Consider the following 16,034-nt stretch of genomic DNA (forward strand, 5'->3'; position numbering starts at 1 on the left):
CTCAAAGGGTTATGGTAGGCAATCATTTTTAGGTATAATATGGTTGTTAGAAACACGCATATTTTTTGATTTGGCCTTTACGAGATGACAGCATGTGAATGAATGGTTGAATTGCAAGTTGCTTGCAGACTAGAAGTTGTCGCTGAGAGTACGTTGAGGAGAAAGATGATAATAGTCAAAGATAGAAATGCAATCTCTTTGAGGGTAGTTAAAAATTTATCTCGCTTTCATTGCATTAACAATAGCGTGCACTGAGGATGATGATCAATCATATTGTACGAGTACGTAACCAGAGATACGATATATAATAGATGCGGTTTTAAATTGAGTTTCTGAAATATATATAAAGCATATTATGTGCATCTATCATATAATCATTGTTCGTCTTTAAGGAATGCATGTTTTATGATTCGAAGATCAAATTAGAAGCGTCTATTTTATGGAGGATTATTTAATCAATATCTTTGTTTGTTTTGAATGATATTAATATTATAGACGAATGTCATAATTCTATATTTTGCATATTTTTTCAATAATTTAAATTTAAACAAATTTTTGCATAGTGGTAAAAATATGCCTTGAAATTTTGTCTACTTGAATACGTGTGTGCTATTAACTGGATTACTTTTTGACATAAATTGCAAACCAGTGAAGTGTTGCAAATAGAAATTTTGGACTTGCAAAAATGAGATTTTGCTAATTTCTCCATGACTCACCTGAGAAACGGTCACGTTTACTGCTAGATAATTTCACAATAATTGCAAAACACTTGATAAAATGAAAGTTACAATTCACACAGTTCTGCAGTACATTAATTTGCTACCAAAAAAATAGCCTCATTTTTATTAATTACATAATTTTTAGAATTTTCTTACTCCATCCATATCAAATGCGATAATACAGTGTATAGTCAAAAATTAAAAAATCTGCTTATTTGCCAGACAAGATGGACACCAAAAATTTATTTGATGGTTATTCCTATTCTAAAAGTAATTTCATATTTATTTGTTAGAGACAAATATTATGAAAAATGTTCTAAAAAATTTTGAGTTGGGAACAATAAGGGTGTTCAATGTAGTCATGATCTGTATCTGATAGCAAAAACTGTTTTTATATCATCCAAAAAATGAAACTCTGATTTTTTTTTGATTGACAGCAAAATTTTGATGCTTACATCATTGGGTGAACTCTGAACTCTGCTGTACTTTTAATCAACTCAAGCTCAACTCAAACTTGATTTTTATTCCAAAAACTTTATAGTGAATTTCACGAAGGCATGAAAGTTTTTATTTAAAATATTTATACAAAAAACTGCTGGTTGAAAACAACTTGAGCAATCATAAGGCCAGGAAAAAAAAAATTCTCTGTTTCTCGTCTCATTGGAAATTTTAAAATGAGGCGATTTCTTTTTTCATTTTTTTCTTTTTTGAAATACTGAGCTAAAATGGGGGAAATTTGAGACAAGTGTGAGTACAAGCGCATTTTGGAATGCTTTAGAAGGGAAAAAAAAGGCACATAGTTCAAAATGATGCACGCGGAAACGAGAAACAGAGATATTTTTTTCTCAGCCTAATGTGTAAATGGCTGTAAATTGACCAATGATTGAACAAAAACCTAAAAGACTCATGGGTAATGGGCATTACCAAATGTTTGTTTTTTCGCCTATGAGAGCGTAATCTTTTGATTTGAGGGTCTTCCTGGGTAAAAAACATTCATGCCTTTATGAAATTCACTGTATTGACAGCAAAATGCTAACATCTACATACATTTACGTTTTAACACGTAGTTGCATGAACTCCACTGTATGTTTGATCCGTGCAGCGTTCACACAAGTCAGAGCACGTCTGAATTTTCGAATAACTCCAGTTATGACACTCAGGATCAGTGCGTGTCATATCGGTACATATAGGTAGGCTTTAAATAAACATTGTCTGACATGAATACTAATGTTATAATTCCTTGTTCAACAAAGAAAATCCACAATTTGTATATACAAGGTATAACCATGGGATTTACCAATTTGTTCCCAGACTAGCAATTGATGGAATTTGTAAGCACGCTTCTGAACGTTCTGTATGTACTCATTTTGATCATTTCCATTGTGTTTCACTTCGTCTACGCTCTGTAGGGAGAAAAAATATTTTATTCATCTGTAACAAGTTGTCCGGAATAATTCAGTTTATTTCAACCGATGTTCGGAAAATTCTGTTACGACACATTTGAAAAAAAAATATAAATGAATTCCGGTATTACTTGTAGCACCACAGTTGACATGTTGTGTCGTGTTCGATATGTCGAGGGACATAATGTTTATACAACTTTAAAATACCAAAATACAAATATCTTGTTTTTTAACCTTTTCAACACCAGCTCCTTCTTTTCATCACAAAATAGTCGCATTTATAGTCTTCACTTTCCTTTAAAAGATTGGGACACAAATGGCCAATATTTTTGAGTAAAACTGAAAATTTGACGCAAATTTTGTCTGTTAGCTGTGAAATTAGGGTTCATTTCCAGAAATATTAAAGAATATAAGAAAAAAGTGAAGAAAAATTTGCTCAAGGAAGTTTGGTGGTGAAAAAGTTAAATGTAATTTAAACTCACTCAACTTAATGACTAGATCACAGTGTATCTAATTTGCAGCATGTAATTTTTTATTTATTTTTAGTTTTTTGAACAAAGAAAAATATAGGTTCGATGAAAATATGACATACATGGGCAATTGAAAGATTATATAAATTTAAATACGATATACAGGAGATTTGGTGGGAAAAGTGGACTTAAGAAAATAAACCGATCCAATAAGATTAGTTCAGATTGAGGGAAAATGAAGAAGCGACCGGGGAAAAATTGTGCGGTTTCCGGCGAATCAAGAGATTAGTTCAGGTGGTAGAAAAATAGAGTTTATTTGCGGACTGGCTACTAATGAATAAATGAATACGAGATGAATCCCTGCTTGATATGTAATGTAATATCTCAAAAGAACCGTGCTGTTAATATGGTGGTTGTTATTCTTATTATTATTTCATGAATATTATTGTATTGGGTTTCGGGATAGCCTTCCTTTTCTGCTTGGTCTATGTATGTGCAGTATTCAAGTACAAAGGAAATGTTCTAGATGGTTTTCCGTTTAAACTGTTTGTAAATTAATTTATTATGAAAGTAAATGTATGACCACAAATTGTAAGTTTCTTGTTGTTTTATCTGGTCTATAATTAGTTGTACTGATTAACAAGTAGAGAATTTGCATATAATTTTGCTTAATCATTCAACTTAAACTGATATGACAAAAATATGATCAATTTGGTCAGTCCTGCTCGGTCTTAATTTGTGGTGTACCGTAATGTTTTGGTGAATACAAAGAACGAAAACACATCCCCATTTTGAATTGAAAGTGATTTTGATATTTTTTAAACCTTGGCTTTACATTGGGAAGTAGGCAGGTCATTGAAAGCAAGTTTGATATTTTGCGAACTTAGTCTGTACGTTTGAGGGACATTGATAGAGTGTATAACAGGAAAATATGCACAAAATTAATTGGATATCTTGCTGAACCCTCACTATTGTCACAAAATAAGAAGATGAAGATTTTGAATAAAATTTAAAAAAAATAATAACCCAACTGCTGTTTTAAAAACTTGAATTTTGATTTCATTCTATTGATGTTCCCCCAAACAATATGGGTGCATGTCAAGAAAAAACATAGTAGATAATTCTAAAATATGATTTCACAATTGTGTGCAAGTCAGACAAAAAAAAATGAACTATAATTTGTAAAATAACTATAAAAAATAACTATAAATTACCTGTCAGGCTACAATAATTATTCAAAATATATTCGGTACAATCAAGCGATCACTCAAACGGAACCTTTTTTTAGTTCGTATACATGTACTGTAAAATACTTTATTTTAGCCTGAATTAATTTTCACTGAAAAGGCTTTTCATGGTTTTGTATCGAGTGTATTTTCACTGATATTTGATGAGTTGAAAGTAAAGTATAGGAAAAAAGGTATATTCACTGGATTTAATTTTCGCTGAATCATCCTTCAGCAAAAATAGAGAAAATAAATTCCAAGTGAAAATAAAGTATTTTACAGTATGCGTAAATTTGTAACTGATATCTTGACAGTTTTCTGTTGGCAGGGTCTTGTTTAATCTTCCTTCATTGATTGGTGATACTTGTACAGTTATGAATCATTAATATGTGGGCCTAGGGTCGTATTTCAATAGTTTACACTGCGGTGTCTGGTTTCAAGTAAACTATCCCAATATTAAGCAGTCAGTCATTGAGATGCAAAGTTTTCTTTACCCCTCTATGTTGTCCCTAGTGATATATCTGTGCCTGTGAGCAACCAATGACAGCTGTCAGTTTGGTCACAGTCCTCTAGTTTATTTTGGTTAATGTTTGTTATACTTTCAGTAGCTATCGTATACTTTTAAACTGTTAGATTTTCATTTAGTTTTCAGTGGAAAATAAATTTTTGCCATAATTTTGGGGTATTCGTTTGGGTTCATAATAAGAGAACAGCCTCTGGGACTCACTTTTTTCAGGACCTCTGTGATAATTTCACTTAATACTACAAAATTTTCAGACTTTTGCTGAAAATGTCATTCTTTTAGTCCATACTTCATGAATTTGACAATTCCAGCAATTCCTAGTATATTTTAGATGACGTAACCTTTTCACCACCAGTTCCTTCTTTTCATAGCAAATTCACAAAATAGTTCCATTTATTGTTGGCACTTTCATTCAGAAGATTGAGGCAAAAATAACCAAATTGTAAAACTGATAATTTGACTCATGTCTTTAATTTTGGCTTGTAACTTGTGAATTATGACTATAATACTGTAAAGGGGGTAATTATTCACTGGGTTTTAATTTTGCTTATTTCACTGACTGGAAAATGCGCTAAATTAAAACCCAGTGAATATGTAAAATTTAGCATAAAACACATTATCTAAATGATAAAACCGTGAATTTAAAACCCACTGAATATGCCTGAAATGGGTAAATCAGTGAAATTTAAACCCAGTGAAAATTAGTCATTTTACAGTAGGTGTTTTTTAGTGTATTAGTAGTTTGGCACTAGAGGGCGCTGTTCTATGTAGTGAATCCTGCAACATTATAGGCTGTTTTGATTTTACCAGTGTAGACACCTTAATTAGTATGCAACCATTTGATGTGGTCGATACCAAGCTTTTGTCACATGCATCTCTATATGCAAAACAAACTGCCTTTCTGTTAATTGCTTTGTTTTGCATTTGAAAACTAAACATTACAAAAGCTAAATGGCGATGGTTTGTCTTCATTGATAGGACATGATGAATTTCCCTAGAGTATCATCCCTTACCCAGTATGTCATGCGTACTGCCACCTTTTGTTTGATAGATTATTGTCTTGCCGTCATCCGTCATTATCGCAAGGTGTTAGTTTAGTCTATGTCAAAGTTAATTGAAAGAAACAATAGAAAACGTGGCATGCTTTTATCACGGCTGCTGAGAGTCAGTCCCCATTAAGGTATTAGTCATGCATTTACGCAAACTTTTAACTTGAGTGCTTTCAAGGCATGTGTTAGAGACATGTCTGCTGGAAAACAGGTGTCATTTTGTGTGTTCTTGATCGACAAAGACAATTTGCAGGGTTCTGTATTTTTTTCATCAATTGTAGACTCATTCAACGTCAGTCCATGACTTGCACCATCACTGTCTCTTGCATACCCCGGTATACGTAAATAAATTCAATATGGAAATGTGCAATGGTGTGATAGATAGATATTTAGAAAATGATAAGTTTATGATGAATTCAGACCAAAATATCATGTGTTAGTGAAATCCGTAAGTTGTCTTGCAACGATTACGAGAGTTCTGTCTGTATGATATGTTCAAATTTGAGTTGATTTACCTCTCATTTTATGACTAGAGTAGAAAAAAAACAAAAAATTCTGTCCATGATATTGATGGGGCATTGGATGCAAAGCGTGTATGATATGGGACTTTGGACAACATACATGTATACAGTGTGCATGAAATGAAATTTGAGCATGCACTGTGTTCACCATTGTGAATTCTTATCATTGAGTCCTATACATTATACATACGTATTATCTCTACTTTAATACTTAATGCTTAAAATTCTAATTTTGAAATCTGATCATACTCAGATTTGGATTATATGATAGATATGAAATTAATAATATTAATTGTTATATTTCATTAATTGGGATTTTTAGAAATGTGATGGAGATGCAGGAATTATATTCTCAAGTTAAAACCCTCCGCCCTGAAATATTCGCTGTATGCTGTGTTGTGTAACAATAATCACAAACAAAGTTTATATTTAGTCAGTTAAGATTAAATTACTGAAAAAAGGTGGATAATATTTGCATGAAAGAAAACAAGCTTTGATTGTGATGCGTAATGTGACATTAAGGACTTAAAATCGGTTCGTTCCTTCATTAAGTCAAACTGGCTCCTTCTGTCATCAAGTCAGACTGGTTCCTTCTGTCGTCAAGTCAAACTGGTTCTTTCCAGCATTGAGTCAAACTGGTTTCTTCCATCATCAAGTCAAACTGGTTCTTTCCAGCATCGAGTGAAACTGGTTTTTTTCCAGCAACAAATCAAACTGGCTCCTTCCGGCATTGAATCAACTTTTCTGCATTTTCTCATGATTCATACAAGTTAGCCCATGCTAATGTATTCACTCCCTGAAAAAGAAAAAAAATGTCTAATTTCAGATCTGATTTCCAATTTAATCACATCTTCGATCAGTGTAGCAATTTTGTTTTGACAGATACGATGATTCATCAATCACATCGCCTCATACCTTAACATTTTTTTTTCTCTTCATTCATTTTTTATCTGTGAGAGAAAGATGCTTGAGAGATGGTTCCATCATCAAAGTTGACTTCTGTAATAATTGAAAGGAATGTGAGTCCGAAAACGGGGACTTATAATTCGGTCTCCGTCCGTGCGTCTGTGTGTCCGTGCGTCCGTCCGGAGTCGTATCTCAGAATCCCTTGGACCGATTCCATTCATTCTTTGCATGTGCCTAGTACTTTATGTGGGACATATGCACATGCAGTGGTTTAGCGATTCGATTCAAAATGGCTGACTGGCAGCCATCTTGTTTTTTGAAAATGTTGTATTTTGGACATGCTTTGTCAAGGACACGCTCGCGACAACCCCTCCGCTTTAATATAAAGAGCACAAAGAGAACTTAACGGGGACTGTGTCATTTTCAATGACTTGTTCAATTATGTTATATTTTAAACCTAAGTTGATGGTTAGATTCATTACTGGCACATTACTGTATTGTTTTTAATTAAAGTGTTAATTAAATAAATAAATGAATACATAATGTATTTTGTCCCACCCTCTTTAAAATAAATAAATAAATAAATAAATAAATAAATCAATCAATCAATCATGATCTCACAGATACATGTACGGTAGTTCACAAAACTTGTTAACATATACTGAACTGCATGAATTTATTCCAAATCAAAAAAATATATTCTTGGGTACCATTTTTATTATGTTTTATGAATTCATTAGTTTTCTTTTATTATGAAAGATTGACATTAATTATGGAGACCTTTAAAATGCAGAGATTGCTATTGCATATATGTGGTAGAATGGATAATATTAATTGATCATATTACTAGGTGATACCTAATAGGTGTTCTAATACCTATCTATATTGTCTGTTATTTTGAGCTGGTTTTAGACCAGTACCTGTTGATATTGGAAGTATCCTTATAGACTGGACTGAACTGGTTTTCACTGGTTTTAGACCAGTACCTGTTGATATTGGCAGTATCCTTATAGACTGGACTGAACTGGTTTTCACTGGTTTTAGACCAGTACCTGTTGATATTGGAAGTATCCTTATAGAATGGACTGAACTGGTTTTCACTGGTTTTAGACCAGTACCTGTTGATATTGGAAGTATCCTTATAGAATGGACTGAACTGGTTTTCTCTGGTTTTAGACCAGTACCTGTTGATATTGGCAGTATCCTTATAGAATGGACTGAACTGATTTTCACTGGTTTTAGACCAGTACCTGTTGATATTGGCAGTATCCTTATAGAATAGACTGAACTGGTTTTCTCTGGTTTTAGACCAGTACCTGTCGATATTGGCAGTATCCTTATAGAATGGACTGAACTGGTTTTCACTGGTTTTAGACCAGTACCTGTTGATATTGGCAGTATCCTTATAGACTGGACTGAACTGGTTTTCACTGGTTTTAGACCAGTACCTGTTGATATTGGAAGTATCCTTATAGAATGGACTGAACTGGTTTTCACTGGTTTTAGACCAGTACCTGTTGATATTGGAAGTATCCTTATAGAATGGACTGAACTGGTTTTCTCTGGTTTTAGACCAGTACCTGTTGATATTGGCAGTATCCTTATAGACTGGACTGAACTGGTTTTCACTGGTTTTAGACCAGTACCTGTTGATATTGGAAGTATCCTTATAGAATGGACTGAACTGGTTTTCACTGGTTTTAGACCAGTACCTGTTGATATTGGCAGTATCCTTATAGAATGAACTGAACTGGTTTTCACTGGTTTTAGACCAGTACCTGTTGATATTGGCAGTATCCTTCTAGACTAACCTGGGCTGGTTTTCATTGGTTTTAGACCAGTACCTAAATGTATTTATATTGGCAATCTTCATATTTTTCACTGGATTTAGACTAGTAACTGTTCATACCTACATTGGGTTGTATATTGTCTTGGTTTTATTAGGCTGGACTGGGCTGGTTTAAAGTTGCACTTGTTTTGACCAGATTTATCTGTATTGGCAGTGTTTACTGAACAGGGTGATATACTGCCCTCACCTGATTGTTGAGCGCCCTCATGTGGTGAAATAACAATATGCTCTGTTTATTGTTCTTTTTACCGTTAGTTACAGTCTGGTGCGGCTGTCACTACACCATTTGCCAACATGTCATAGATTAAACTTAGTGATAAGTGGCCAAAATTTCGTGACACAATAGTGACTTGATGACCAGTCTTGGTGACAGTTTTTTTTCATCTTGGAGTAGGCGTTAGTCTAGTACTACATCAAAAATGACACAGTACAATGACCACTATTCATTATATTAGCGACCAGTGTCGTATTTTCTCTCCCACATGGTTATAATGACATGCATCTGTTCATTATATCTCTGAGTCACTTTTGCCTCCAAGGCACACAGTCTGGGAGACATCATTGATGGTGCTTCAATATGATATGCCACAATATCAGTATAGAGATACTGCTTGACTCTGGTGAAAGCAGAATTCATATCAACATATCCTGCTGGCTGTGTTTATTTTAGAAGTTAGTTTTGAAATGGGTGTGTTAATATTTATTTGCTGAATTGGAATCGCATTCACACATGTAATAGAGCATGAACTTAAAAATCAACTCATTTATTTATTTATTTATTTATTTATTTATTTATTTGTTTATTTGTTTGTTTGTTTGTTTGTTTGTTTGTTTATTTTTTTATTTTTATTTTTTTTTTATTGTATGACTATTTTTTATTATTTTACATTAGTGTACTTTAAGGTTGCGTGTTGAAATATGAGAATATTTTGGTGGTTAAATTATAATAGTTATTTTCTTAGTTATAAATTGACTTTAATTGCAAAGGTGGAAATCAGGGCAAACAACATAATAATTCCAGATGAAAGAGCTCCTCAAATGTAAGAGAATGCAATTCACATTTTTTGTATCACTTTTCATTCTCTAGATATTCGACTAGTATTATGTAGTCTGCCATCTTGATTCTCCTGCAAAGGATTGTGGGTAAAGTATGGCATTAAAGCTACCATTGTGAAAAATGGAAACAAATATTTCACTTAGCAGGATAAATCCGAGTAGAGTCTGCCCTATAGAACTAACATCAAGACAAAAAAAACTCAGGAGTGACGACAGTGACTTAAATGTCTGGAAATGTCACTTGCGCAAAAAAATTTTTAAAAAGTTTTAAGTGCCCTTTAGACAATTGTGTCTAGCATTTGGTAGTATATCACTTCATCATACATACTCACTGTGTCAGCATGCTATATGCTTTTCATGTATGAGAAAATATGACCAGCACGCAGGAATGGGAGATAACAATCGTTATTTGGCAGTGATCATTACATACTGTAATTGATCATAACCCTTGTTTTATTGTCGACAATGTGGAAATCCATTAATTCTAAATTTAATGTGCCTTAAATTATTGTCTCATATTCCCAGAAGACGTACCAAAGAAAATGACCACTGTAGATATAGCATTTTGGTGAATCATATAAATAGTATACTGTGAAATAATTTTATTTTTAGCTGGAATTAATTTTCACTGAACAGGCTTTTTGGGTGTTTTGTATGGAATTTATTTTCACTGATTTTTGATGAGTTGAATGTTGAAATATAGGAAAAAAGTGTATTCGCTGGATTTTATTTTCACAGAATCATTCCTTCAGCGAAAATAGCGAAAATAAATTCTGAGCGAAAATAAAGTATTCTACAGTATATGTCTATGTTATCTGGTTGCTGGTAGTATAGTGGTTGTCGTATCAGACTCATGATTGGTAGACCCAAGTTCAACTTAGGCTGAACACCAAAAGGGTCGACGCCTACCCTGGGTGAGTGTGCCACAAACTCAATACTCATGAATATGGCTTCTGTGTCAGCACGTGCAATATGCACATACATTCAATGTCTGAAACTGTCGCCTGGCACAAATAAAATATGTCTATGTTTATCAGCATGATTTAAAAAACTATAAGCCATTTTTTTTTTGCTGCTTTGATAGGTTCCTTGTCTGTACCGGTACAATCACAGTGTCTGGCTTCTTGTTGTTTCTGATAATTAAAAATGCATTCATAATTAAAAACAATGTAATAAAAGAAAGCTTTTGAATCAAAGAACATTATTGGTAATTGTCAACAATTCTTCCTCAAATCCAGAAGTACCAATAAGAATTTGCAATGGCAGTGAAATTTAATTTTTATCTGACATCTAAGTCTGTGAAGCCTTTTTTGATGAAAGATGATGAGCAATGTTACGAAATGTTCTTGTGCCCCTCTTCTCTACGAAGAGTGACATTTCTAATGGTGGAAACTGACAGAAGGATGAACTCTGTCACTCTACGTGAGAGGGTCACCTATTATTCAAATAATTATTTAATTGACAAAGTTATGGCACATCCATGTTTGAGTTTAGAAACATAATTTTTATGACAGTGCGCATGAATATTTTATTGTTGCAGAAACTGCTCATATTTGGGTTTCACTCTAGAGACAAAAACGACAACATTGAATGATGAAAGGATGTTGATTAGTGATTGTTCAGTCTGCATCGTCGAGAGTTACAGGTCTGTTTCCTCGGGTGAGAAATTTGGGACCTACGCGACTGACGCAGATACAACTCTGTCTGCCACATATACTGTATTTTCTCTATTACAGGCACATCTTAACACAAATACACTTTAAATATTGCATTTTTGTATACTAGATCATTAAAATATCACTTATTTTAGCCAAAGGAAACATCTTGGTCTTTTATGTTCAACCTTTTCACTACCAATTCCCTCTTTTCATCACAAATTCACAAAATAGTCCCGTTTATAGTCTGCACTTTCCTTCAGAAGATTGGGACAAAATTAGCCAAATTCAAAATTAGGATTCCAGAGATAATGAAAAATATAAGAAAAAACTGCAAAAAAATTTGGGCGAAAAGTCTGGTGGGGAAAAAGGAAAAGTGCCAACTGTCAAAATACATTATATTAATATTCGGTGCTTGGTGTTTCTCTAAAAGTTATTGGTATTTCAATCTCTATGAAATGTATCCTGAAAAATATACATTTTAATCAAAAATACAAGTAAACTTTAAATTTTGAAAATTAATTTTAGTAGAATAATTGGAAGAATCTGTCTTTCGCAAAATAATTCCCTTTAAAACATCAACTTGTGTGATGCCTTTCATAAAATAAAAATTAATTTGTTTCCATAATATTTTCGCAATATATTGTACGAATAAAATATTTTTTTTAATTAATTCCTAATACAATATATGCTATCAATAAAGAGACACGATATTTCTATCCAGGTACGGCACAGTACGTTATTTATTGTAATTTTGTTTATCTTTGCCTTGCATCATTTATAACAAAGTCCAAGTCGCCTTTACCCCGCCCTGGTTTCCCAGCCTTTTATGTTTATGTGTAATCTCACATCATGTAGCTGAAGTTGATCTAACATAAAGTCTAATTTAATATTAGGTTAGGGTTATCTAACAAGCAGAAATTAATACCTTGGGTCATTTAAATACATTTCTGTGATGTAAAAAAAAAAAAAAACATTTCTTTTTAAAGGCTTTTATGTTGCTTTATATAATTGAAATTACGTGACAGAATAACATTTTTTCATCAACATGTATTCAAAAGTCTCAACTGTGCTATTTTGTAAAGGTAAACTCATAAATTTGTATTAAAAAATTTCTTCATATAGCTGAAATGTATATCTAACAAAAATGAGAAATTATTTTGTTAGAGAAATTATCATGTGAAATGATATTTCTTTATTCATGTTTTGATTTAAATGTGTTGTATTTCTGTCACATGAGACCCATCTTGAAAGTGATGCGGAGTAAGTGTCAAAGTCAGTAATTAGTGAACATCATGGCCAGATTAAATCTCACATCCATGCTTGCCTCTGGGACAGCGAATTGGGTTGTGGGAAATTCACTGTTAATCAACACAAATCTCTCACTTGGCGCAAACCAATCACGCCTTTAAGATGTGCACCTTCAGCAGAAGTGCATTTAAACTAGCAATCTCATTTATTATAGATCATTCAAATATACTTATGATCACCATAGACACACCTTTATCATTTATGTAATACCGGTAAACCATATACACTACTAATAGAATAAATATGGTATATGAATAAGGAGATGCTCAAAATGGATTGCTATTTAGTATTTGTTTCCCCAAATCTCTGTCACACCTATAGCTAATCATAATTAATTAATTCTGGAAAATTATTAAATCATCACTGTCCGATCAGTCACTTTATTCTTTGTTTGCTCTTTTTGCAAGTCTTCGTGGATAAAAAACATGACATATAACTGTGTGTGTTCATACCTAACTAATGATGGTTAAAAGAGTGTTTTAATCTCACAGACAGTTTTCTGATTTTTTTTTCAAATTCAGTTTTATTTAAATTATGATATTACTTGTACATTTGATCAAATAAATTTGTATCTGTAGTTTTTTCGGGAGATTTTCAGCTGGAGTATATTCAGTGGAAGTAGAAAAAATTTGATGGTGAAAGAGGTAAATCGTCTGTCTCCATTCACAGAATGGCTGTTCATGATTACCTTATCACATTTTGAAAATAATTTTAATTTTGTTTTAAAACGAATGGGTCGTTTCCTGCGAATATGCAGGAATTGAGTCCTAAGTAATGATAACAATATGCACTAAAAAATTCAAAGGCTCGTGAGTAAACGCTTATTTGTAAACAATGACACGCTATGGTCATTTGCGGCATGCGCAGGTAACGACTCCCCCACTTTGATATAATAAAAAAAAAAACTATAAAAAAAGAAAATTTGAAAATGTTCATAATAATAGAGAAAAAATTGGCGAATTAGTAACTTTGACTGTGGCTTTGATACATTTTGTACTTAAAATTTAACTGACTTTTTGTTGGTTCCAGCAGTGAACCCTCCCTAATTAAAGGCTTACACTAGTTGTCGTCCATTGTTGCCAGGATCATGTTTTTGACTAAACTGTAGTAAAATTGGAAAGTGGCCAAACTGCCATGAATGAATGAATGAGCGATAATGTTTCTAGAGCATTGTCACAACAAAGTGGTGCGGTCCTAAATTATGCATTCACTTCAACCGCTGTAGGTTAGAGTGCTTGTTTACATCTGCCGTCCGATGGTGATTGAAAACAACTACGTATGTAGTTAACCCCCTACGCAGTTTAAAAAATCAAAACCACATTGCAACGCGACTTTACCAAGTATCTGTTGTTTTTTACAAGGAGATTGGTTTTGTTGTTGTTGTTGTTGTTGTTGGATTTAAATTGAGCATATCGGTGAGTATTGTCACATTTCAAAACAAGCATGGTATTTGTGTAAATTTTTTTCTGTTTTGCATGTACGCTGAAACGTTATAAACTTAAGCCTGAGTGTCTCTAGTGTTCAGTTTACAGAGTTGCTTATTTTATTGGTGTGTTTACTTTACAAAGGTGTTTGGTTCTTAGAACATTTGAATGTTCTGTTTAGACAGGTTACCTCTTGCCAGTCTGTTCAGTGCAATAAATAATGTTTGTGCAATTGCTGAAAAACTTTTTATAAGAATAATATAAGTATATTTTATTTTCACCAGTAGAAATGTTTGCATTATGAAGTTTTCAGGGCATTTGCAATACAGGCATGATATTTCTATCTGTTCAGACACCAAGCAGTGAAATTTTCACAAATTTTTTTAAAAACTTCAAAATCAAAGCAATTTACATTTGGTACTGTATTTATCTTTTCATCATAAGAAAAGTCACTGGCATTTTTTAGATTTTCAAAATTAGTTTTTAAACTGTAAAATGTTGCATCATGGGAAATAACTGATCCCTGGATACTTTTTCCAAGTACTTTAGAATGCTTTGCTTTCAAACAAATGAACATCGGTGTTTACTTCTCAGGATTTTTGACCTGAGTCCAAGTGATTGAAAGTATCTTCTGCCAAGATTTCCCATCATGCAATAGTGTTCTTGAAGACCTACTTTTTTTTCTGTCCCTATTTGTTTACATTTGACTCTATTCTTACTATATTTACTATAAATTTCTGTATCCGGCGTCTACAGAATTCTCAAGTATTGATAAAACTTAGAGATAAAACACGTCAAATATAGTAACTTCTGCAGAATAGAAAGATGAGTAAATTATTTTTATTGTAGGTATTAGGCTTAACTGTTTGAACTTGAACTTGAAATTACTTTTGTCGCATTGCACAAAATAAAATCGTATAATTTTTGTTCATATTTTGTCCAAATTTTTTTTTACAAGTTCAGACAAAAATAGGAGACTTTTCGGTCAGAAATTTAAAAAGTTTTAAATTTCAATTTAAAAAAAAAATTATAAAAACAAGGAAAATGTTTCAACAAAATTGTGAATGGAAATTTAGTGTTAAAATTGTTGTTTCTAATTTTAAGTATATTCTCCAACTATAAAAAAATATATATATATATATATCGGTATGAAAATCTAAATGCCACCATAAGGTTCCTAAAATAAATACATTGCTCTCATGGTAAGAACTCATTGTTGTCAATATTTGTGATGGCAGTTATCATATTAATTAACTTGGCTTCCGAAGATTACATTTACTGCGTTAAGACAATGTGTAAAAACGTACCAATATAATTATTTCCCATGATTCTGTCTTTGTTGAGTTTCTTTCTATACCTTCTCTCTAAGTTTTTTGTTGTTTTATTATCATAATTGTTGTATTTAAAATTTATTTTAAGTTATTACCGTAACACATGACAACCCACATATGACAGTCACCTGATAATTTCCCATGATGCATCAGTGGGTAATTCAAAACACTATCCTTGTACATTGTAAGACCAATAAAATTTATTACAGTATAAAACAGTGAAAACACATATATGCTTGCGCGTAAACAGTTCATAAACATGCTGATTATATTAGAAAGAAACTACTTAAACATGTCCTGGGGTTAAAAGGTCTGAATCTGATTTCATTTCTATTCAGTGTTGCCAGATTTGCTTCTGTTTACATCATGAAATTCCTGTTGGTGCCAGAGATATGGTTCCTGTTATTCCAATTATCTGTATTCCTTTATTCGGCTCTCCTTTTTGGGGGTTTAAATAGAACGGATCAGCCCAAAGCTACTATGTGCAAAGTTGATAGTTTAATTTATCAAGAATATTTATTTACGTACATGTGGCATTTTTGAAATTTCTAATGTGATGTTTGTAGTTTCAGCCAGCCAGCCAAATGTTTT

General features: G+C 32.6%; 1 protein-coding gene across 6 annotated transcripts in view; it reads left to right on the plus strand.

Annotated features, from left to right (window-relative positions):
* Positions 1 to 16,034, plus strand: part of LOC102803627 (SAM and SH3 domain-containing protein 1-like) — a 152,672-nt gene that overhangs the window by 80,864 nt on the left and 55,774 nt on the right. Inside the window, exon 1 of one of the 6 annotated variants that reach the window (XM_085505016.1) lies at positions 13,910 to 14,103. The exons of the other annotated variants lie outside the window; for them this stretch is intronic. The gene's annotated coding sequence lies outside the window, so the exon portion shown is untranslated. Of the gene's footprint in view, positions 1 to 13,909; positions 14,104 to 16,034 lie in introns of those variants that run through there. 6 annotated transcript variants of the gene reach the window in all.

The sequence above is a fragment of the Saccoglossus kowalevskii genome, chromosome 11, assembly GCF_978046115.1.
Source record: "Saccoglossus kowalevskii chromosome 11, keSacKowa6.1, whole genome shotgun sequence".
Classification (NCBI taxonomy): Eukaryota; Metazoa; Hemichordata; class Enteropneusta; family Harrimaniidae; genus Saccoglossus; species Saccoglossus kowalevskii.